Source organism: Patagioenas fasciata, chromosome 1 (genome assembly GCF_037038585.1).
Source record: "Patagioenas fasciata isolate bPatFas1 chromosome 1, bPatFas1.hap1, whole genome shotgun sequence".
Lineage (NCBI taxonomy): Eukaryota > Metazoa > Chordata > Aves > Columbiformes > Columbidae > Patagioenas > Patagioenas fasciata.
This window is the reverse complement of record NC_092520.1, coordinates 88731448-88753097: the sequence shown is the minus strand read 5'-3', so window position 1 is coordinate 88753097 and position 21650 is coordinate 88731448. Positions and strand designations below refer to the sequence as shown.

The 21650-nt window shown below is 35.2% G+C and overlaps 1 long non-coding RNA gene across 2 annotated transcripts; it reads right to left on the bottom strand.

Moving 5' to 3' along the window:
• Positions 1-3654: 3654 nt before the first annotated feature.
• LOC139827009 (uncharacterized) lies at positions 3655-10831 on the bottom strand. 2 transcript variants are annotated; one of them, XR_011737186.1, is made up of 4 exons: positions 10614-10831; positions 8614-8709; positions 5528-5641; positions 3655-4207 (listed from the first exon to the last, which is right to left on the bottom strand). It is a non-coding gene; the product is annotated as an uncharacterized lncRNA (long non-coding RNA). The 2 variants fall into 2 exon arrangements; XR_011737185.1 differs by lacking the exon at positions 3655-4207 and having other exon boundaries at positions 4508-5641.
• Between the last annotated feature and the right edge of the window lie 10819 nt (positions 10832-21650).

Below are 21650 nucleotides of genomic sequence, written 5' to 3'. Positions count from 1 at the left end.
CACAATCACCCCTTTCCCCCCCCAGACTTTTCTCTACTCAGAGAGCTATAAAAAAGCTCACCAAAAACAGCATGGGAAGGGAATCCATCCTCAGGACCTTCATCCCACCAGCCTTGCCTCAGGAACTGAGCCAGACATCGGAGGACGCCGCGCTCCTGAACTGCAAACCCCAGCATCCTTGCCATGGAGCACCAAGGCCATCATCATACAAGTCCTGTCATCCACGTTGTAGAGCTGCAAGAGTGACTGGATCCCTCTCGCTCACCCTTTTCGTTCTTCCTTTCTCTCTGCTCTTTCCTTCTCCCCTTTTTTTTCCTATATCCCTATTTCTTTGTCTCTTCTTCTGTGATATATTACTTTCTTTCTCTCTCTTATACCTTAGTTTTCCTTCCCTCTCTACCACTCTCTTTCTCTTTTCCTTTTGAACATATAAGAACATTATCTTAAGCTCTGCTGTTGGATTCTTGTTAAGTTTTGTATTATAGCTACTAATAGTTGCCAATATATCATTCGTAATAGGACTTCTGCTGTTAATGTGTTGATAAGTTCTGTGATATCATAAAATACTTTTGCCAAGTCACTATTCACTGTAACTGGTATTCCAACATGTGCTTTTAGTAAAGCTCACAATTGAACTGGACCCTGGGGATGATTGTCTGTCATTCTCTTCACATAACCACACAGAATTAACCCAGAGTTAACTCACACCTGGTCTCATCTGTTGAGCCAGGGTGCATGTCGCGTTCAGAGTTCACTCATCCCTCATCCCATTTGTTGGGACAGAACAAGGGGAATGCAATTTAAAGCTGCCTAACCATTCAGGAAGGGAAAAAAAAATGTTAAATATATGTTTACTTCCCTTACAAGTAATATTTTAGCGGACATTTTATGCCTCTACCTCACCCCAGGATATATCAAAATTGAACCTGAAAAACTGCATGGCAAAGCACTGTTGCTTAAAGTCTGGCATACAAATCTCACAATGAAGTTCAACAATAACAAATATGAGCTATAGTCACTTAATATAATTAAAGCTTCCTCACTGGGTCATCTTAAAAGCAAAATTCAATTACATGGGTACTTTCATCTTTGGAAGCAATTTAGCATAGAATTCAGGAAAAAATAAAAATATTAATAAATTTAAGATTATACGGTAACTTGTGATTGGTAATGCTTGCTTAAGGCTCTTAGGTTCAGTAGTTTCTACTTAACATTAAATATTCAAGAAGATAATAGCAGAGTGTTAGAGAAGAATATATTTTTCCAGTACTGTAATGTTTGTTACTTTTTGGGGTATTCTTATAAAAATCTATTGTTAGTTGATACATGGAGTTTTCAGTTACTCAGAGTATCAGGTTTAGGAATGTAATAAAGCTTGGCAAGAAACTGAAAATATCTTGCACTTGTCAGGTTGTATGATACTCTATATGAATAGTGATTTTTGTCAGTTTTTTTCCTCATGTTGAGTTGCCTGTTTCCTTAAAACCTTAATCATGTCAGCAGACAGGCAATCTCATTACAGTGACCCAACCACAGTTTATTTAAGATTAATTACTTATTGGCTGACACCAGTTTAATGTCCATTGCAGTCAACAAAAATATATGTACTGGAGAAAGATAGTGTTGGTAAGAGAATTATAAGGATATACCTGAAGGAAATGGTAAGAACCTAATCAATCCCTATATCCTAGAAGATATATATATTTTTTTTTTTTTTTTAATGGCTATGTCCTTTTTTCTTCTCCTATACATACAGTTACCAACACTGGGAAGACTTAGCTTTGGTTGTGAATATTACATATGGGTAGAACACAAATTCTTAAGTAGTAATAGACCTCATCTTCTCTGTGATTGACAAACCAGCAGTTTTGACAGCTTAAAGATATTTACTTTGAATATCTTTATTATTCATTCGAATGAATAAATTCAGTAATATTACTTTGTTATATTGCCATAACATTTCTCAACCAGCTATTTTAGCAAAGATGCATGGCTTTCTAAGTTTTTTCACAGATAAAGTAAAAAAAAATACAAAGTTGTTCTCATTCTGTTACATTTATTGAAGGAACTAATTATGATTAAATAAGGTCCTAACAAATATAAACAATGATTGATTTAAAGCAAAATGACATCATAAAGTGAAAATTTTATTTTGAAAACCATATTTGTAAAAATCATGCTTTCAGTAAGATAAACATGTGGATAACTTTTTTTCCCTTAACATATATTTAAAAAAAAACCCCACCAAAACAGTCTTACTGTAGGTATCCTCTTGAGGTTTTCTTGTCATCCTAAGAGATAACAGTTCTTCTGAGGCCAAGGGAGCAAAATTGGATGAATTTGGATAGACTGGAAAGTTCAAGAGTGATGCCTTCAGGGGTGCTTCAAGGGCTTTTCTGAGGGAAAAATCCTATTGTTGTTTATGAGGAGGGGGAAAACCAGTGATCACATAAATAAATAAAGATTGAACTGGTAAATAAAGAATACCAGACAAGGGACTCTTGCTTTCCTAATGGAATATCATGAGTAGCTGAGTTTGCAAGGATGGAGTGGGCATGCATAGAGACTTGCACACAGCAACAGTCTAGATATCTTGTCATCTTCTCCATAGAAGTCTCTGGAGCTCTTCCCACTCCCAAGTAATTTTTGGGAGTGTCATGGTTTAACCTCAGTCAGCTTAACCAAGCACCACACAGCTGCTCACTCATCCTCTGCCTCTCCAGTAGGATGGGGGAGAGAACTGTAAAAAAACCTCGTGGATCGAGATAAAGACAGTAGAGGAAGAGAAAATAATAATGATAATGATAATGATAATGATAATGATAATGATATAATGATAATGATAATAATAGAGTATACAAACCAAGTGATTCACAATGCAACTGCTCACCACCCACAACCAATACCCAGCCCATTCCCAAGCAGCGATCATCCCCACCTGACCAGCTTCCCCAGTTTATATACTGAGCATGACATCATATGATATGGAATATCCCTTTGGCAAATTCGGGTCAACTATCCTGACTGTGCCCCCTCCCAGCTTCTTGTTCAGCTCCTTGTTGGCAGAGCATGGGATACTTGGACATCGTTGACTGCTAAGCAACAACTAAAAATTTCAGTGTATTATCAGCATTATTCTAAGTCTGAAACACAGCGCTATACCAGCTACTAGGAAGAAAATTAACCCTCTCCCAGCCAAAACCAAGACAGGGAAACACACAGGCAAAACCTGAATATACAGAGGAGAAAATTGCATAGAGAAGAAGTGTTGGAAATGAGGACAACCTATAGAATACTGGGGACATGTCCCAAAAGGGTGGGTTTCTTCCACCTAGCATTAATATATCCCTTACAGGCATTTGCATTTCATAGCAAGAGGGTGAAGAACAGCTGGTGGAAGAACTCATTCTTCACATTGATGGATGCTCTACTACAGAAACAGAAGTTATTTTTCATCCTCAAAGTTTGCTGAGTGTTTTGGGTTCTTTTGTTTTGTTATGTTTTCAGTTAAGAATGACGTGAATTGCCAGGTGTTTCTTACAACCCCATTTGAGTTTTGAATTATTTTTTTTTTTAAAAAATAATACCCATGAATAAAAAAAACTCAATGAAATACTTTCAAAAATCTTATTTTATTTTATTTTTTTTCTCTAATACAGAGTCTTTATTTGCTAAGAAATTCTCTTTAACAATTGAAAAATCCTTGATATTGACATCTCTGAATGTTTCCAGGTGTATTATATGAAAATTTTCTAAAATTTAAGGGATTTCACTAAACATTCTTTTTCAAATTATTTCCTGAGCAGGCCTGTCACTTACAGTGTTCTCCAGGCAGATTGAATTATTGATTTATTGAAATGTTTAACTGCTGCATAGCAATCAACATAGATGTTGATAGTATAGACCATTCTCTTCCACAGTTATCAATTTTACAATCAGCTAAATAATGTTTAATCTAAATTGCTCTTTTAAAATATTTTTTTTCCCCAATCATTGCTCAGGGCTGTGGAAAATATATCAGTTCCAGGTTAAAGGTGGTTTTAATGTTTCAGTCTTGAAAGTAGCTTGATTGCATGGACTTCGAAAAAAACCTTATCAGATTTAACACATTGTAAATCATCAGTAGGAACTAACAAGACAAGCCATAAATTGTACTAGTGGGCTTCCTAAGCACCTCTAGGTAAAATCTGGTTTTAGGCTTCATGTCCTGAAAAACATGATAATGAATAGCAGATCTTGTCAATGTGTAAAATTAAGAGAAGTGCATTTAAGAGCAGTTGGCAATTTCATCACGAAACACATTTTTATTATTTGTACTGGACACCTCTGGCAAAGGATATTACAGAAGCCTAATTAAGTTTAGCTGAGCTTAAAGATAAGTAATTTTTCTTCATATAAAATTTAAATATTACTTCCTGAAATGTTTTTACAGTGAATAATTAATCATAGTACTTTTTTTAAAAAAAATAGTTTTTAAGTACTAGAAGATATTTCCCTCTTATCTATATATTTTTTAGTTGTTTTTTTTTTTTTTCTGAATAAAACAAACCACAGTCCTTTGGTGTTTTCTTTCAAGCAGGGTGTCTCTTATCATTTAAACCATAATGCTGAACAACATTGAAGATTCATTAAAACTAAATTGAGAGGCATAGTTTTCTTGTACCTCTTGTACATGGCATGCCAGTAAAATATAACAGAATTACTGTGGCAGGTTTGTATCTTTGTCATCCACAATCCCTCCAGATCTTTTCCTGAAAAAGATTCTATGTTTCTGCGTAGCAAATTATTTCCCCTTTGTACTTTTTTTTTTCCTTTTGAAATACAGTCATATGGTTTTCATGTAGATTTTCCTCCTGCTTTTTGTTAATATTTTTCCTTGTTTGTCACAATGATTCTGAATCTGTATCCTCTCTTTTAAAATATTCACCATTTTTCTTGGACTGTTATTGTCTATATTTTTTGTGAATGTATTTTCCATTTTCTCACAAAATTACTCTTTTGTTCAAGGGCAACTGAGTAGGACAGACTCCAGAGTAGATCTCTATCGGAAACCACCAGCAGAGTCCTGACAATGTAATGGCATATAAGTTTATCTGCATTTCTTTAAGATATTTTTCCCTTTGTTTATTGTTTGCTTGTTTATTTAGACAGTGTTTTCTTAATTTATGAGATGTTTGTGTGTGGAAGGCATAAAAATCTTTGTAAAGATGTATCCTGTTAACTTGGCTGTATGTTTAGATAGAGAAGAAAACAACTGGTTTGGCATTTTTGTTCTTGAGAAATCTATGCCATCATCTTATTTTCTAGGTACTAATAAAATGTTTAATAATTTCAGCCATCATCTTTTCATTTACTGAAAATAGACTAACTAGTGTTTCTTTATTAATTTCTGTATTTTCCATTCTAGGAAAAGATAAGGTAAAATATTAGATGTTCTTTAATCTTCCTTATCCTCTGATACATTTTTCAAGATACCTATTAATCATCTACAGAGAGAAGTGGAATAGATTAAACAGTAGTGACATACTTAAAAAGGTTCTCAAAGATCCACTGTGTTTCTCATGAGAATCCTTAAAAAGCAGCCAAAATAATTTTGGAATAACGTTCAAAGTCTCCGTGAAGTTGTCTTCTCTCTGAAAAACTGTGAAGTATCAGTTTTTAGAACATGTTCTTTTTGTGTTATTTTTAATTGATATTTAAGCAGCAGATCTTAATTTTCTTCTGTTATTTTCTTCTAGTGTATTCATAAAATATTTTCTTGTTACTTTATATCCCTTTACAGTTATAACTGATTTTGTGCTTGCTTTGCTGATTTTATTCAGTGTCTGTGCCACCTCTTTAAGCTCATGCTTAATCATATCTTTATTCTTGATCTTTCTGTTTGTGATCTTTTAGATTATTTGACACCTTCTTGCAGTCCTAGTTTTCTCTTATTGTTTCTTACTTTCCCTATGTGTTGGGATAGCTTTCTGTTTTGTGCTGTGTTTTCCAGTAACCACCGATTCTTCTATATATTTTTGTCTCTTAGGTTTTCTGCTCAAGGAACTTGAACTACTCCTTAGTTTAATATATTGAGATTTGGGATTTTTTGAAGTCCATTATTCTCAAATCATGCATAAGCTTTGGAATAGGAATATTTTTAATTTGAGATGGTGGTATTACTACTATGAGGTTTTTACAGTCTAGCAATTGCTAAAAATATATTTATTTTTCTTCTGAAAAAAACATGTTACAGCAAAGACATATTAGAATTTGAGTCTGAAAATTGGAAGTATTCCTGGAAAAAATGAGATGTCATAAAATAACATATTGTGGGCCTAATCATTATTTTCTTTCCTCCTATGAATATTTCAATGAAATGATAAGTGCCAAGAAACCCAGGAAAATGTTCATTGCACATCCCTTTATCACTACAGAAAAATGTCCTTACAGAAATAGACTGCTTTTATTTAAGCTTTCTGTCTATCCCTAGGCATAGGGTAGCTACTTTGAAGTTTTATCAAAAGTACATTTCAAAGAATTTTTGCAATTTATGCATTATAAAAGACTGACCGAAGACAGGAAGTCTGCCTTTGGTTTATAGTGACTGCTGCCAGGAGACAGGAAGCTGTCGGCAGCACTCAAAAGAAATATCCTAATTGCGTGAGGCGAAGAGTGTCCTTTGACAGGTGAATCATCTTGTCTGTCACTGAAGTAAAAATGTCTAATAATTGTCTTCATCTGAGAGTTAATATTTTATATCATTATGGAACAATACAAAATCCACAGTAAATATTTCAGATTGAAATGGCCCTATCACAGTAATATATATTATTCGATGAATATATATGTAGTATACTACATATATACAATAATGAAATATTTTTTTTTCTTCTCAGTGTCAAGTTGAAACTTGAGTTGCCTGATTAACTCTGGTTATGGAAGGGATATAGCTGATAATTTAAGGGCCTAAAGTAACACTATTTAACATTCTGTTTAATACTCCACATTGCATAAAAGTTCTTTAACTATCATACAAGCCAACACTAACTGCAAATGCAGTTTGTTTTCTGTCATCAAAACTTCTGTTTTCAACTCTCATTACTAAAATAAATGTGAAGATCTATTCAAAACTATTAGCCAGCTTTTATTCATGTTTAGCTAAATTGTGAAACTTGTTCCCAAGAACATGTCTGAAAATGGGATTCAAAATCTCAAAGTTCTTTCAGAACTGGATAGTTTTCTGGAAAGACAGTATTCAGTTTATTGATAAAGACAACAATTTTAAGAGGAGATATAATCCTAGTCTTCAGGTTTAGCCTGATAATGAAATACAGAAAGTTAAATGAGATTTTAATAGGACAGAATATGGTGTATTTTTTTCATATATAGAGTTTCTTGCACATTTCTCTATAATATCAACTGCTATGGAGAGGATAGTTTTATGGACAGACTGTAGATGTGAGAGGAGACTGTTCTTAATTCATAAGGAACTGGAAACTTTGTGAGTTTCTAAGGTATGTGATTTGCCTAAGTCAATCTTTAGCACATTTGAAATCCATGTAATTATTTTTTGTAAGTCTATAAAACTCAATAGAAGTATTGCCATTTTTAAATTTAGGTGAAATGACACAACCACAGTTTGATACTAGGAAATAAGACTTAAATGGTCTATTGTCTCCTTTTGTGAATATGTTTTTTTTATTAAACTGCCTCTTAGCATCTGATGTGCTGCATTGATGTGTTACTTTTTGATTAGGAAGTACTGAATATACACATTGCAGGGAGAAAATACACCAAATCTGGTGATCCTATGGATGAGACAGGTGAACTGACACTTTTGAGATTAGAAGATTCACTGCCATGGAAGATATATGAGATGTAGTCTTAAGAAAATCTCAGTTTTACTCCCAGATTATTTTTTTTTTCAAGAGTTAATCTATTTTCATGGATATAGCTGCCCACAAGCAATGAGAAAAGAGAGCTTTGTGAAACTGTTGATAATCTCAGTATGAAATATGATAGAAAAATCTCTTTGCTAGATAATTGACTGTTATACTGCCTAAAAATGCCTCTGAATAGTCACTGTTTTCTTAGTAGTATGAAGAGACCTTTACCTAAATCATTTTCTAAAATTGCTAAATTATTTCAAGGTCCTATAGAGATTTGGGATCTTTCTCTTTTCAAGTAATGTATCCTTTTCTATACTTAAATTTTCTATACTGAAATTTTTTTTTCTTTCTTTTAAGCAGGGGTATCTTTACTACTCATTATAGCAGTCACTGAACAATTTGCATGTACTGCTATTTTATTCCTCTAATTTGTTTACCTAAAAAGTATCTTTAGGAAAAGTTTTAAATTTCTGTATGAAACTACAGTCTTTGGACAAAAAGTTCTGATTTGTCTTACAGAAGGTCTGTACGGAACTGTCCCTTAAGAATGCAGGTGCCAGAAGTTTATGTAAAAATCTACTTATTGTCGCTAGTATGGATAGTAGGGAAAATAGATCAGGTTTCCAGCAACTTTTGAGACCATACAAACACGGCAGGATTTTTTTATGTTTCCTCAAAAACGATACATAGATTTTTCCATGACATTTGAGCTAGATAATCCCCTATGCTCTCTCTACCTTACTTTGTAATTTTCTTTTTCAGACAGAAACATCGCCTCTTGTGTAAAATTGTATTCCTTTTTTCATTCTTCTTCCATATCTTCTTTAAATTGTAATTCCTGCAAATACATAATGCTAATTCATACTTGGATTTATAATGGTAGGTTCCTTTTAAAAATAAAGTAATAACTATGAGATTTTATCACACTAAAGGAACTAATTTTTAAAGTTGATTTTTGTTTGCAATTTTTTAAACCCTACTGATCAATGCCAACCTTAACAGAAGTTATAATTGGAAAAAATAGAAGGAAGAAGTAATTACTAACATGACAGTCCATTATTTCATGGAAAGACTGAGACAAATGACAAATATTCCAAATAGCTGTTTGATTTTTATAATAATTCTTCACATCATGGCTGCTTTTTGGAATAATAATTATTTAGGAGGCAACCTCAAGCAATGGAATGTGTTGAGTGGAGTGCTTGCTTGTACAATGATAACCATCAGCTGGCCTTGATTGGATTGTTTATGGGTTTTTGAATGATGAAGGACAACTTTGTTTCATGTTAATGTTTTTTGCCTCTAAGTCGTCAAAAGTACCAGTGAATTCAAGGCTTGCGTGTGAGGCTTCACCTTACAGAAGTCAATTACAAACATCAAATTACTTCAATGAGACCTAGTGCAGTCTGAATCTGTACAGTTTTATTAGTGCAGTAAGTGTGTTATTATTCAACCAAGCTAAGCATCAATGATAAAATAAGGGTTTTTTTTATTATTTGTTTGCTTCAATGTGTTGCTAAATTCTACATATTTGCATTCCTGTAGGCAATTCATTACAGCTCTCCAAAGACAAGAATGCCATTTCTAACCTTAAAAAACAGTGTTGTTTATGTCATAGGAACAGGGTCTGCAGAATATTAATAAGAAATGAGTCTCTAAGTCTCACAGTTCTGAGTTAAATCACTTTTGACTTTGACACCACATTTTCCTTTATCTGTATCTGACAACCCCTGAAGGAATTCACCCAATGTAGGACTGAAAGCTAACAGCAAATATAATTGGTGTAGTTGGAAAAAATAGACCTAGCGTAGTTCCATACAGTAATTACATACTCCACTTGATTTTTAGGGTATTTATCTCGAAACTCAGAACATAATTTAGAATTATTACTTCTACTTATTGGCTATTTCCATTCACTAATTAAGAAAGCTTAACAGAGTGCCATATGTATTATTGAAAGTATTTGTAAGGTACTTTTGTTTGAAGGGATCGTGAATTCCAGATCTTGAACCCCCCTTTTTTTTTTTTTTTTTTTTTCCAGGGGAGTATGATGTATAGTTCAGCAAGGAAGTGAAGTATGTAAAGATCGCTTTATTATTTCAAGTGAGACTAAAGCTGGGATGAGCAAAATACTGAATTTCTGTCTCATGGGAAATTCTGATATCTTTTCATGGTGATTCGGGATGAAAATAACTCCTTTTGATATAACTACAGAGCCACACATTTTGTATTGTTGAAATGAGCTAAACCAGCCAGCTCACTTTCACCTCCCATTTATCTGTATTATTTATGTAGTTGTGCCTGCTATTCTTACATTATGCTGTAGGCCAAGTTAGCCAGACAATGTTAACAAAGACGACTTGGGCCCACTGTATAGTGTGTTGTTTGAAGAGGATTTACTGTTAGAGATTAAGGAATAATTAAAAATTCTAAAAATAGAGAAAACCACTCTCCAAATACTATATCCTCAGTATATCAAACTTTTTGGAATCAAAACAGGACGTTTTTGATTTGGGTCCTCAGATATAGAACTGGAGAAAAGGAATGCCAGACAATAATTGTATGATTATGAACAGCATCATAAAAGAAACCCATGTTTTGCAAAGTAGGTGCTATTTTGTAATCACCATCATACAGGATCATTTTAAGGTATGGTTATGTTTAGAGGGAGTGTTTTTCATGCAGGTAGTTCTGAAGAGTAAAATTCAAGAATGAACCAACCCAAACCAATAGAAACCTCACCCTTTCCTGAATGACTCTCTTTTGGTAGTAATCAGCAAGAGAAGAGTTCACAGAGGAGTGGTGGAATAAATTCTGTGCTTACAGCTGGGTTGTGGCAGGGCAGGAAACACATGCTCTCCAGGTCCCAGCTTCATCTCTTTCTTGCCTCTTGGAAGGAAAAGTGTTGGTAGGTTCAGTATCGTTGAGGTAAAAATACTGTATGGCATTGCCTGTTGCTCTGCATGTTAAGCCAGCAAATGAAATGGAAGTTGTACCTGTCAGTGTTAAAGTTATTTAGTTTCCATGCCCTTTGCTTGTTTCTCAAGGCTGTGATGTTTTCTTCTTGAGCCAGTTGTTAATTATTTCTTTAGTTGCAAGAATGTAGATGTCTAATGAAGAAAAATCCTATTGTATGGGGAGAAAAACGAGCAAGGATGATCAGATGCTTAGATCTTGCCTGTGGAATTCATGATAAAGCAAACAGCTCATTCAGTCTATACTTTGTGATTATTTTTTTCCCCTGGAGTGCACAAATATGTACCTAAAGGTAAACAGAGGGACAAGTGTATTAACTCACTGCAGTTACGAATGTCTTTGACATGAAATATTCACTGCCTCCAATAAGAGATCGTGATTGGTTTTGTTACTTTTTTTTTTTCCTTCCCTCCTGTGTCTTGTTCCTTTTTCATGTCAAGGAAATTTTGTTTCTTTGTGCCCATCTGCTTTCTTCTTTCAACATTATTCTTTCCTTTCTTCCTGATTTTGAAGTCATTGTTAGGCCCCCTTGTATCACTGGTCCGAAGCTCACAGAGGTCAGTAGTGTCAGATCTCTCTACACAGAGGTTTGTTCTGTGGAACCTTTGAGGTTTTCAAAATGCTTTCCCCTTCTATTCAGTTAAAAGTGTAGAAAAAAAGAAATGAGAAGGTGAAGAACAGTGTTCATCGCATTTCCCCACTCCCAGAATATCCAGTAGCTTTTTATTCAGAGCACTCGCTGCTGACATCGGGGACCTATGTTCCAGCTGCAGATCTGTAGGCTGCTTCAAATTTCTGTTCCACCTAATCCATAACAGGGCATTTGAACTATTGAACTTCCTCAGGTTCTACCTTTACACTCTAAATTAATAGTTGTTCTGAAATGAATGTCTCATTGGAGCTGTTCTATTTTGTATACTGTAATCATTCGCTGAATGAAAGAAGGGAAAAAATATGTATGTCAGAATTTGGATTTGGATGTGTAGCGTATATTTAAGTTCTTACTCTCAATTTATGAATATCCTTCTTGTAGGGGAAAATCTCAGGATGTGTCTCGCACGTGTTTGAGCACAGATGTGTCATTAGCATGGAGCGGACATCTCCAGCAGCCATGTAATGTGAGCTTCTCCACCATGCAACACAAATATAATTTTGTCTGTCTTCTTCCCTTGGCTATTTGAACCGGGACTCATGTACATTCCAATATCCAATTTTAAGAACAATCTATCATTTGGGAATTATGTCATACATTCATTAGAAGTATTTGTATGTGACCAAATTAATATTGTCTAACAAAAGTCTTAATCAGAACAGTTCATCAGCTGTAATTTCTATCGCACGGGAAACTTTCTGTTTGCTTCAATGTGCTTTTAATAGCATTTTATAAATCTATGAAAAAGCATTGTTGAGCATTGATAAGGATCATGGCTGAAAACATTGTGACTAGTTCAGCCAGAAGAAGACACATTTAGAGCAGGAGGAACTGCGATCTGCACATCAACAAGGAGCCACAGATCAAGCCGGCTGACTGACAGGAGATGGAGGATGTGCTGGAGGACCAGCTTGGCAAACAAAGGGGAAAAGTTGAGATCCCTCAATGTGGCCCAGGACATGTTCAGACTTGTCCCTCTTTCACAGTCACCACTTTCCCCCCATAGACTTTCCTCTACTCTGGGAGCTACAAAAAGCCCACCAAAAACAGCACGCTGCAGGGAACATCAGTTTCACCAGGTCCTACCAGTCGCATGGGGGGAATACCAGTCTCATCTAAGGGCCTGTCCAGTCTCACCAAGGGAATACCAGCACCCTGAGGACCCTGATTCTGAACCAGACATCGGAGGACGCTACACTCCTGACCCCAGCATCCTTGCTGTGGAACACCGAGGCTACACATCATTGTACAAGTCCTGTCATCCACACTGGGGGGCCGTAAGAGACTGGATCCCTCACTCTTTTCTTTCTTCCTTTCTCTCTACTCTTTCCTTCTCTCATCATTTTTTCTATACCCCCATTTCTTTGTCTCTCCTAGATATTACTCTCTTTCTCTCTCCCTTATACCTTAGTTTTTCTTCCTTCTCTACCACTCTCTTTCCCTTTCGAACATCTAAGGATAACACCATCTTTAAGCTCTGCTGTTGATTTCTGGTTAAATTTCATATTATAGCTACTGATGGTTGCCAATACACTGCTTGTAGTAGGACTTCAGCTGTTAATGTGTCAGTAAGTTCTGTTATACTTTTACCAAGTCACCATTCACTGTAACCAATATTCCAACAAGTACTTTTAGTAAAACTCACAATTGAATTGGGCCTCAGAGGTGATTGTTTGTCATTCACTTCACATAACCATGCAGAATTAACCCAGAGTTAACTCACACCTGGTCTCATCTGTTGAGTCAGGGCGCGTGTCGCATCTAGAGTTAACTCATCCCTCATCCCGTCTGTTGGGACGGGACAAGCATATATCAGCATGCCAGACTTCTAAGCTAGGTTAACATCTAAGATGTTATATCTTGCTATACATTATCTTTAATGTTGAGTAGACTAAAATAGAAAATTCTTTTTCAGCCAACTTGAGCAACTGTGAGAAAATTATTGAACCATCCATATTAACAGGGCACAGAAGTTCATCCAACAATACCTTCAGGAAGCCCAAACTCTTATATGCTTTTCATACCCACATTCCTCTGGTGATTGTTAAGACAGTTTCTCCCCAAAGTGTCCCAAACCCACAGGAGAGAAGTATTGCTTTGTCAGTTTTGTTGTATGGAAGTACTGTTCAGCAGTGGTTTACAGCATTTAGAATGTGCTGTTAAATCTGAGCAGGTGGAAGAGCAGAAATTTTTATGGTCAAAGTTCTCCAAATTCATATGAAATGTATAATTTGACCAGTAGGCATTATTTAATTAGAAAATATTTTGTCAGGAATTTCCTGGACAGCTGTGGACTTGATTGCATTGTATAAACATAAAAGAATTCAGAATAACCAAGAAAGAACAAAGCTGATTTTATCTAAGTATCGTCTTCATTCAAGACTTGCATCATCCTCACCAAATTCTCTGCTAATTTGGAAATCTCTTATATCAGATGACAAATTATTATTAAAACCTCTTTATGTCTGAGATCAGATTCCTGCTACCTTTTGAGTAATAAAGTTTCTTTGGTCTAGTTTGTTCTTTTTTTCTTCTTTTCTTTTTTCTTCAGTGTGTGTGGGTTGTTAAAAAATATATAAAATGTATAAAATATATATGTATATATAAAATATATGAAATATATAAAATATGAGAAAACTCAAGTGGAAGTTTTTGAACCACACGCAACTTAATTGTTACTAAGTTAAACAACTTCAGTTTTGATAGGAATCAATAATGACAGTAATGGTGCCAGACTAAAGAATGAAGTCTTGCACTGAGATTTCTGCTGTAATCCATTGTAGTTCTTCATAACCAGATGGGTTAATGTATTTTTTAATCAATTCAAGCCTTTCCCTGGCTCCTAGTTCTCTGTTCTTCAGAAAGGGATCAAAAATATAAAGATAGGTTGCACTAAAAAGCATGTTGTGAAAAAACAAGGTATTTTGTAAGTATCGCTAGTCACATCCCTTATTACAGAAGTGTCAAATTCATTTACACCAGGGGCCACATCAGCCTTATGGTTGCCTTCAAAGGGCCAAATTTAATTTGACACTCCTGCCTTATTACATTAAAGGAAAAAGGAGATGCTTATTCTAAAATACTTACTAAGATAAGTCCAGGATAGTATAATGACCTCTTGTGATGCTAACCTGGGTATCTATATCTGCTATAGTTGCAGCAGAAGATGGCAGTCTTTTTTCAGTGTAGAGTGCCTAGACGAAATACCTTGATTTCAAGGGAACAGTAAACATTCTTGTCTATTGAGGAAGTCTATATGCAAATAGTAATATAGTAAATCTTTTGTAAGCATGTTATTTCTGTATTAACAGCTATGCAATAAAGTAGAAACCATGCTTTGCATTATTAAAGCATCGAAGAAATCAGATTATGCAGCATTAATGCTTCATTGAGCATCGTTGAGCTAAGCTGTCTTGTGTTTTGTGAAATGTATATATTTTTTGGTTAACAGTAAGATGTTTAGAGGGTATAAAGTTTACAGTCCAGTAAAAACGGATAACTATTTCTTTCCAGTTCAGAGATACTGAAAACTCCCAGTGGTGTGATAATTTTTTATATTTGTTAAGTTTGGTGGTAAAAACATTGAATTAGGAGATCTTCTTAAACAGAAGATAAATGAATTAGAAGAGATCCAGGTGTTTATTTTGTATACTTCAGATACATCTACAAGTAGCATATGTAACTCCTTAAAAGCTGGATCAACAACTTGAAATACTATTCTTCTGCTCCCTTACTTTATCTTGGAGATAATGATAGACACTCATCAAACATAAATTCTTCTCTACATATCTTCATTCTCTTTTCTAAATTTTTAAAAAATATCATTCATAATTCTTGTTGAAGTGTTTTTCTGTCTCTAATCCAGGTGCTCTATTCATGCTGATGGGAATCGAAATCTTTCACTGAATAGTCTTTTACCTTCTAAGATGAGGGTTACAATTCTCTGATTTCTTGCCAATAATTCTGTAACATGATCAGTAAGAGCTTCCTGTATTTGCTTCCCTTGCCATCAGCATGAACTATAGTAGATTAGTGCTACGATGAACAGATACACGGTCTCCAGCTTGCTCAAAGTACTTGTGTTTCTTACTCTTCTGTTAAAAAGTTACCTTATATTTTTCGTATCAGTCAGTTTCTAACAGTCATAAATGGTTATGCACTTTTTTCAAGTGCTGAAGTCACTAAGGCTCACTGAAGCCACCGAAGTTTTAAATGTTTGGTCAGTTCCTGACCCACCGAGGTAACTATTGTCCTTTTTATCATTTTATTTTATTTTTTTTTTTTTTTTTCCTACTGGAGGAGGAAGTATTGCATTTATTTTCTTTAAGTAGAACTGTAAGTCTCCACTAAAACCTGATACAGATTGTCCACCCATATGGAATAGAGTTTCACAGCTGAGGAGAATCACATGGTTTATTGAGATGTGTCACTTCTGGAAGTCACAGATATGACAGAGATGCCACCCAGTATGATACAACAGAACTGGATGGAAATCTACTTTCGATGTCCTAAAAGTTTTATTTTCACATATTTCACATTTCACCTCACATAAAAACCAAACCCTCCCATGCAGAATTGGAGTAGGAGAGAACAGCATTTCATAATAACTAACAGTAAAGTAATTTTACTTATCTGAGAATGGTATGGCTTAAAATTTTCTTTTGCTTGGGTCAATGTCCAGACTTGCTAGTATATTAGCAAAGAAAATTATATTTTCTAGTAATTGTGATATGTAAAAGACTGATCCTCCAAGGTTTTGTGCCAACTGAAACACTGGAAAAATGTCTTTGTATTATTTATGATGAACATACAATCAGAAAGGAGTCCTGATGTAACATGCTAAATAGGTATTCTTCAGTTCTTCCAAGCCTTAAGACAAATGGGATTACATTAGTTAAGAAATAGACTGTTAAATTTTCATAGACTATGAAAAATTATCTTACTTTCCTTTTCTTGCTTATTGTATTTATCTTCCTTTTCCTTTTTTTTTTCCCTCTCCAATCATTCTGTCTGAAAATCTTCTGTGACACTTGCTTTGAAAATTATTAACTTAGCCATTTCTTGTTGAAAGCATGAAGCTTATGCTTGTAGACTTCTAAAACTTCACAAAATTCAGGGTCTTTCAGATGTTACAAAGGCCTGAGGTAGGTAGAAGTTAATGATGATATGATGGCATTTCATACAACTCAAAATATCCTGGGGGTTGAACTTTTCATCTCTGACAATCAGATTTTAACCAGTATGGTTTGATTTTTTTTTAGAGAGGAACTACACTTTTTAACAGAACTTGGCTTCTGTGTGTGTGGGTTTGTTTCTGCTTTGTTTTTACTTTCTTTTATCAAAACCTTTCCTCTTTTGTTCCTTTAGAAAAGGAGAGAACAAGGTCACAGTAACACAGGTGAGCTGGGGAAGGCTCTTGCTCTGTGCAGACAATGGGTGTTTCCTCACCAACTTTCTCCATTTCCCTTCTTTCCATTGTTTGTTCAGGAGTTTTTCTCAAAAGAGACCAGTAGGATTAAAAATACTTTTAGAGTTGGATTGGCAATCTTGCATCCTTTATGACAAATGCTGTTGTGGGGTTTTTGTTTGTTTTGTTGGTTTTGTTTGGGTTTTTTTGTTTGTTTGTTTGGTTTTGGTTTTTTTTTCCTTCTTTCTTTCCAGTTTACAGTGTAACAGTACAGTGTAATGGCAGAGTTTCTTCCCGTTGGAACTTGTGGTGAGCAGCTGTCATTGAAGCTGGATTGGCTGATGTGATTGCACTCACTCAGCTCAACGAATAGCAGTTTTAAAATTCCCATTAGTCAAACGTGATTATATGGGACCCAGGAAATGAAAAGTCAGCTTCAAATCTGGTACAGAGAGCTGCTTTGGAAAAGAAAAAGAAGTTAATGAAAACAGTTTTTATTAGAACTGCACTGAAGAATTTGACTGTCAACTCAAGTTTTAGAAAAGGCTCAGGCTGGATTAGGTTTCAAGGTCTTCAGTTGGGATGCTGTCGCTGTTGGGCTGTACTCTTACAGCCACTTGCCAAAGGGGTTGGAGGCACTACTGCTTCCTAGCTCCTGTGTGAGACTTCAGAACAGAGGCTCTTGTAGTTTGACAAACAGAACTACTGAGACTTTCGGAAGATGAAAATCCCAGAAAGTTAGAAATGTATTGAAATTGTAATTTCCCCACTCACAAGAACCCACTAAAACAGTTTCATTTCTTAGTGAGTCTTGCGTTTTGCTCTGATGTCTTTTACTATGATTTTGCATTGCAGATGCTGATACTCCAAAGGAGCCATGGAACTGGAAATGCTGTGCAAGGAAACGGAAGCTGACTTAAACAAAGACAGCAGTAAAGAAATAAAATACTCACACTTACATTGTGTCAGGCTAAAAGCCCTGTACTGCCCAGACTTAACCAGTGAATGAGCACTAGCTTGGCAATCTCTGCACTTCAGTATGTGCTGTAAACACACCATTTCACAACTAATTGGCTCTACCATAAGAAAGCTATAGAGGTAGGGTGTGCTCAGTCAAGCAAGAGATATGCTTGACTGGTCATTCATGAATGCTGTAATTTTATTTTGATGGACAAGTCATTTTGTCTGGGATATCAGATGAACTACATTTTCCAAGTTCATAATCAGCATTATGATGGACAGTGAATAACATGAAGCAGGAGTTGAACAGTAAAAGGAACTGTAGTGTCTGACAACCATGTTTGAGCTGAGCAGAAATCACAGTTTAAGGTCATTTTGATGTTTAAATTCCATGAATGAAGGTACAATTAGCTGTTTTCATCATCAGTGCAGTAGTTCCCGAACTCTTCTGTTCTGCTGTCCTCCCTGACAAATACAAAAACTACACAACATACTGGAAATCCTCTAATAGTATAAATACAGAAAAAATAGTGATGCTATTGTAGCTGTGTTATGAAAGTGAGACAAAACAATAAACTAAAAGTATAATCTTCTGCTTGTCGCTCATCCTATCACCCTTTCACTCATGGGCAGTTTTTATTCTTGACATAAGGCATTGCAAGATTAGGTCATCTGTTACTTCAAATCAGAATGTGTTAACAGCATTCTTAGACTTTTTCTTATATTCCTATGGCTGCAGTAGTAACTATTATATGTTTCCTGTCGTCTGATACAGGGAGGTGCTGCCTCTTCAATTTTATAGTTCTTAAGATTCCAGTAAATCATGTCTTGAATCTTGGAAGCTCAGAATATTTAGTGAAACTTATATTCTGTTATGAAAGGGGACCTTACTTTCCCTAATTAAATTTGCTTAGCTTCTACATTTGTGATTTTTAGGTACATTTGAAGTTTGGATGGCCACAGTGTCAGAGAAAAAAGGTAGTGATAAAGACTTTGATTTCTCTAGTAAACAGAGGTGGTTCCATGCTGGCAGGAGATAAATAATGCCACTTTACTTCCATTACTGGTTCACAAATTGTGTGTGAGTGTTAAAGGACACCACTGTGCCACCTACTCAGAACACAACACAGTCTATTTTGCATTGCTGAATTTGACCGTGTAAGCATTATTCTGTTTTTCAGCTCTTCCATACCACATCTCAGTTACTTGCCTTAGTTTTCAAGATATAATTTATTCACTGTTTTTGGTCTCTAGAATGACTTATCATTTAAGGTATCTACCATCTCTGTCCATTTTCAGACAAACATTTCTGTATTATCCTCCTGCCTGTCCCTGTTGTTTGAAAAGAGCTTTCTGAAACTGTGTATGAAACCGCAACTGTAGTTGTCTTTGAGCTCAATATTTAAGCATTCTATTTCTGTGATTCATTACACACAAATCCTTTCTAACTGCATGACCAATACTGTATCACTGTTCACATTTATTGCTTTCCATCTTCTCTCTTTATCAGTCTGCCTTTCATTCAAGATTAAAAATGCTTTGGAAAAATATACTGACTTCTTATCCTCTTTTTGTACAGTTTCCAAGCAGGAGATTTTCTTCTGGAAAAAGCTCTTATGCACTATAGTACTATCTCCATCTTTATTATTGTATATTGCTTGCACTTTAAAGTGGTTAGTAAGATTGCTTCAACACTTTCAAATAAAATGGTGGGGGAGAATGTTCATTTCACAAATTTATACACAGATGCCAATTTGAAATGGAGGTCAAGGTTCTGTTTGGAATATTACTGCTTTGAAAAATTTTAGTTTCTTGCTGTACTTCAGTAGCTTATCAGTATTTTGAAAAACAAAATATCTTCCATATTTTATTTGGAAAGAACATAATGTCTAGGTGATATCAAAACTGTAATTTAATAAAATAACAATTAGATAAAAAGAAAGAAAACACTATAACATAAAACTAGCATTACATCAGAAAAATATTTTCAAGTAATTTATACTGTTTCTGTTGAAATTTTCATTCAGATCAGTTCAGTCCTAGGAAATGCAGATTTTGATGAAAGCAGACTTTTCTGTGGGAGAGATCTGTATTTTTTAAAGAAATTTTGCAAACTACATAGCCTTTGTTGTGTAATAATTAATTAAAAGAAACAAACAACAGCATATCTGATCTATCCTATACATTTCATATTCACTGTGACAAAAGTTTTATTACACTCCTTTCACACACCAGGACTGGTTTTCTACCTAGTATTGTCAATTATCAGTGATGTTTAAATATTCTTGACATTTGTGAAGCTCCCTGAATGACTGTTGACAAAAAAAGCTTTGTAATACATGTTAAAAGAATACTCAGGGGAACTATCAGAATACAGTAAATCCTTCTTCAAGTCTACCCAAAATGTTTTGTATATTTGTAGCTTTAGATACTTGAATTATCCAGTGGGCTATGGCAATTCCTATTCAATTTAACATCCTGTTTCCTCCTAATATTGCTGTACAAAAATTGAAATTTTTCTTCTTAATTTTTATTATTTTCATTTTGTCGTTGATGCAAACTTTTAACATACCACTGTCTACACATTTGAGTACAGGCTGAAATGTTGTGGACAAATGCCATTTTATGGACTTCAAAGCCTCATAGCTTTTCTAAGTAGGTGCCTGGTTAAATTGATGGATGCCATCAGATTGATTTATTGTCTTGTCCAAATTTCTGTTGATGGGCACTGAAGTTGCAAGAAAATCCTTAGTACTCTGTGTTCCTTTACAGGCTATATATCTTTATGGAACTACTATGCTCCATTTCATGACAATTGACATTTAAGAATCCATCTCTTGTTTACGTCTGAAAATCTGGCACAGATTTCTGTATGGACAGATAGTTTTGTCAGGAATTGCTGAAAAACTTTAATTCTAAGCTTTAAAGCAATCATATGTGGCTAGAATTTTCTTATGACAGGAAAAACAGCTTTAAACATACCTTGACATAACTTAGAGTTTTGACAGATTTTATCCCAAGTGTATTTTCTTCCCTGTGAGATGTGGGACACAGGCATAATTTCCTGTAACACTGACTGACCAGTTTTCACAGGGGCAGTTAGAAGTCCTTTCTGCAGCAAGAGAAATCCCCAGGAGGGGGAACACGTCAAATGAAAATATTCAATCTCAGTGTTATAGGTGTTGCAAGGAGTGTGATCAGCACCTGTTGCCATGGTGTCGTAAAAATGTATTAAATCATAGGACATTTTTCAACTGTCCTCAAGGCAGGGAAGTCTCATTGGATTTTTTGGTAGTTTCTTTGTCTCTGCTGTATTCTTGGAAGTCAGTAGCACTGGTGAAGTGGTTCTTCACCACAGAAATGTAAGAGCGAATCTGAGTGTGTGAAAAACCCAGAAAAAATAATGAGGCTCATGCTCTGACTGAAACTACCAAGAATGTATTATTTCAACAAATGTCAAAATTTACAGATGAACACCAACTTCAAGAAGAGAACTGTTATGACATTAAGCTGTGCCCTAGAAACTTCCTGACATAACAGAGCTGTGAATTAAATGCTGATATTAATCATAGAATGCTAGGGATTGGAAGGGACCTTGAAAGATCATCTAGTCCAATCCCCCTGCCAGAGCAGGAACACCTAGATGAGGCTACACAGGAACGTGTCCAGGTAGGTTTTGAATGTCTCCAGAATAGGAGACTCCACAACCCCCCTGGGCAGCCTGTTCCAGTGCTCCGTCACCCTCACTGAGAAGAAGTTTCTTCTCAAGTTTAAGTGGAACCTC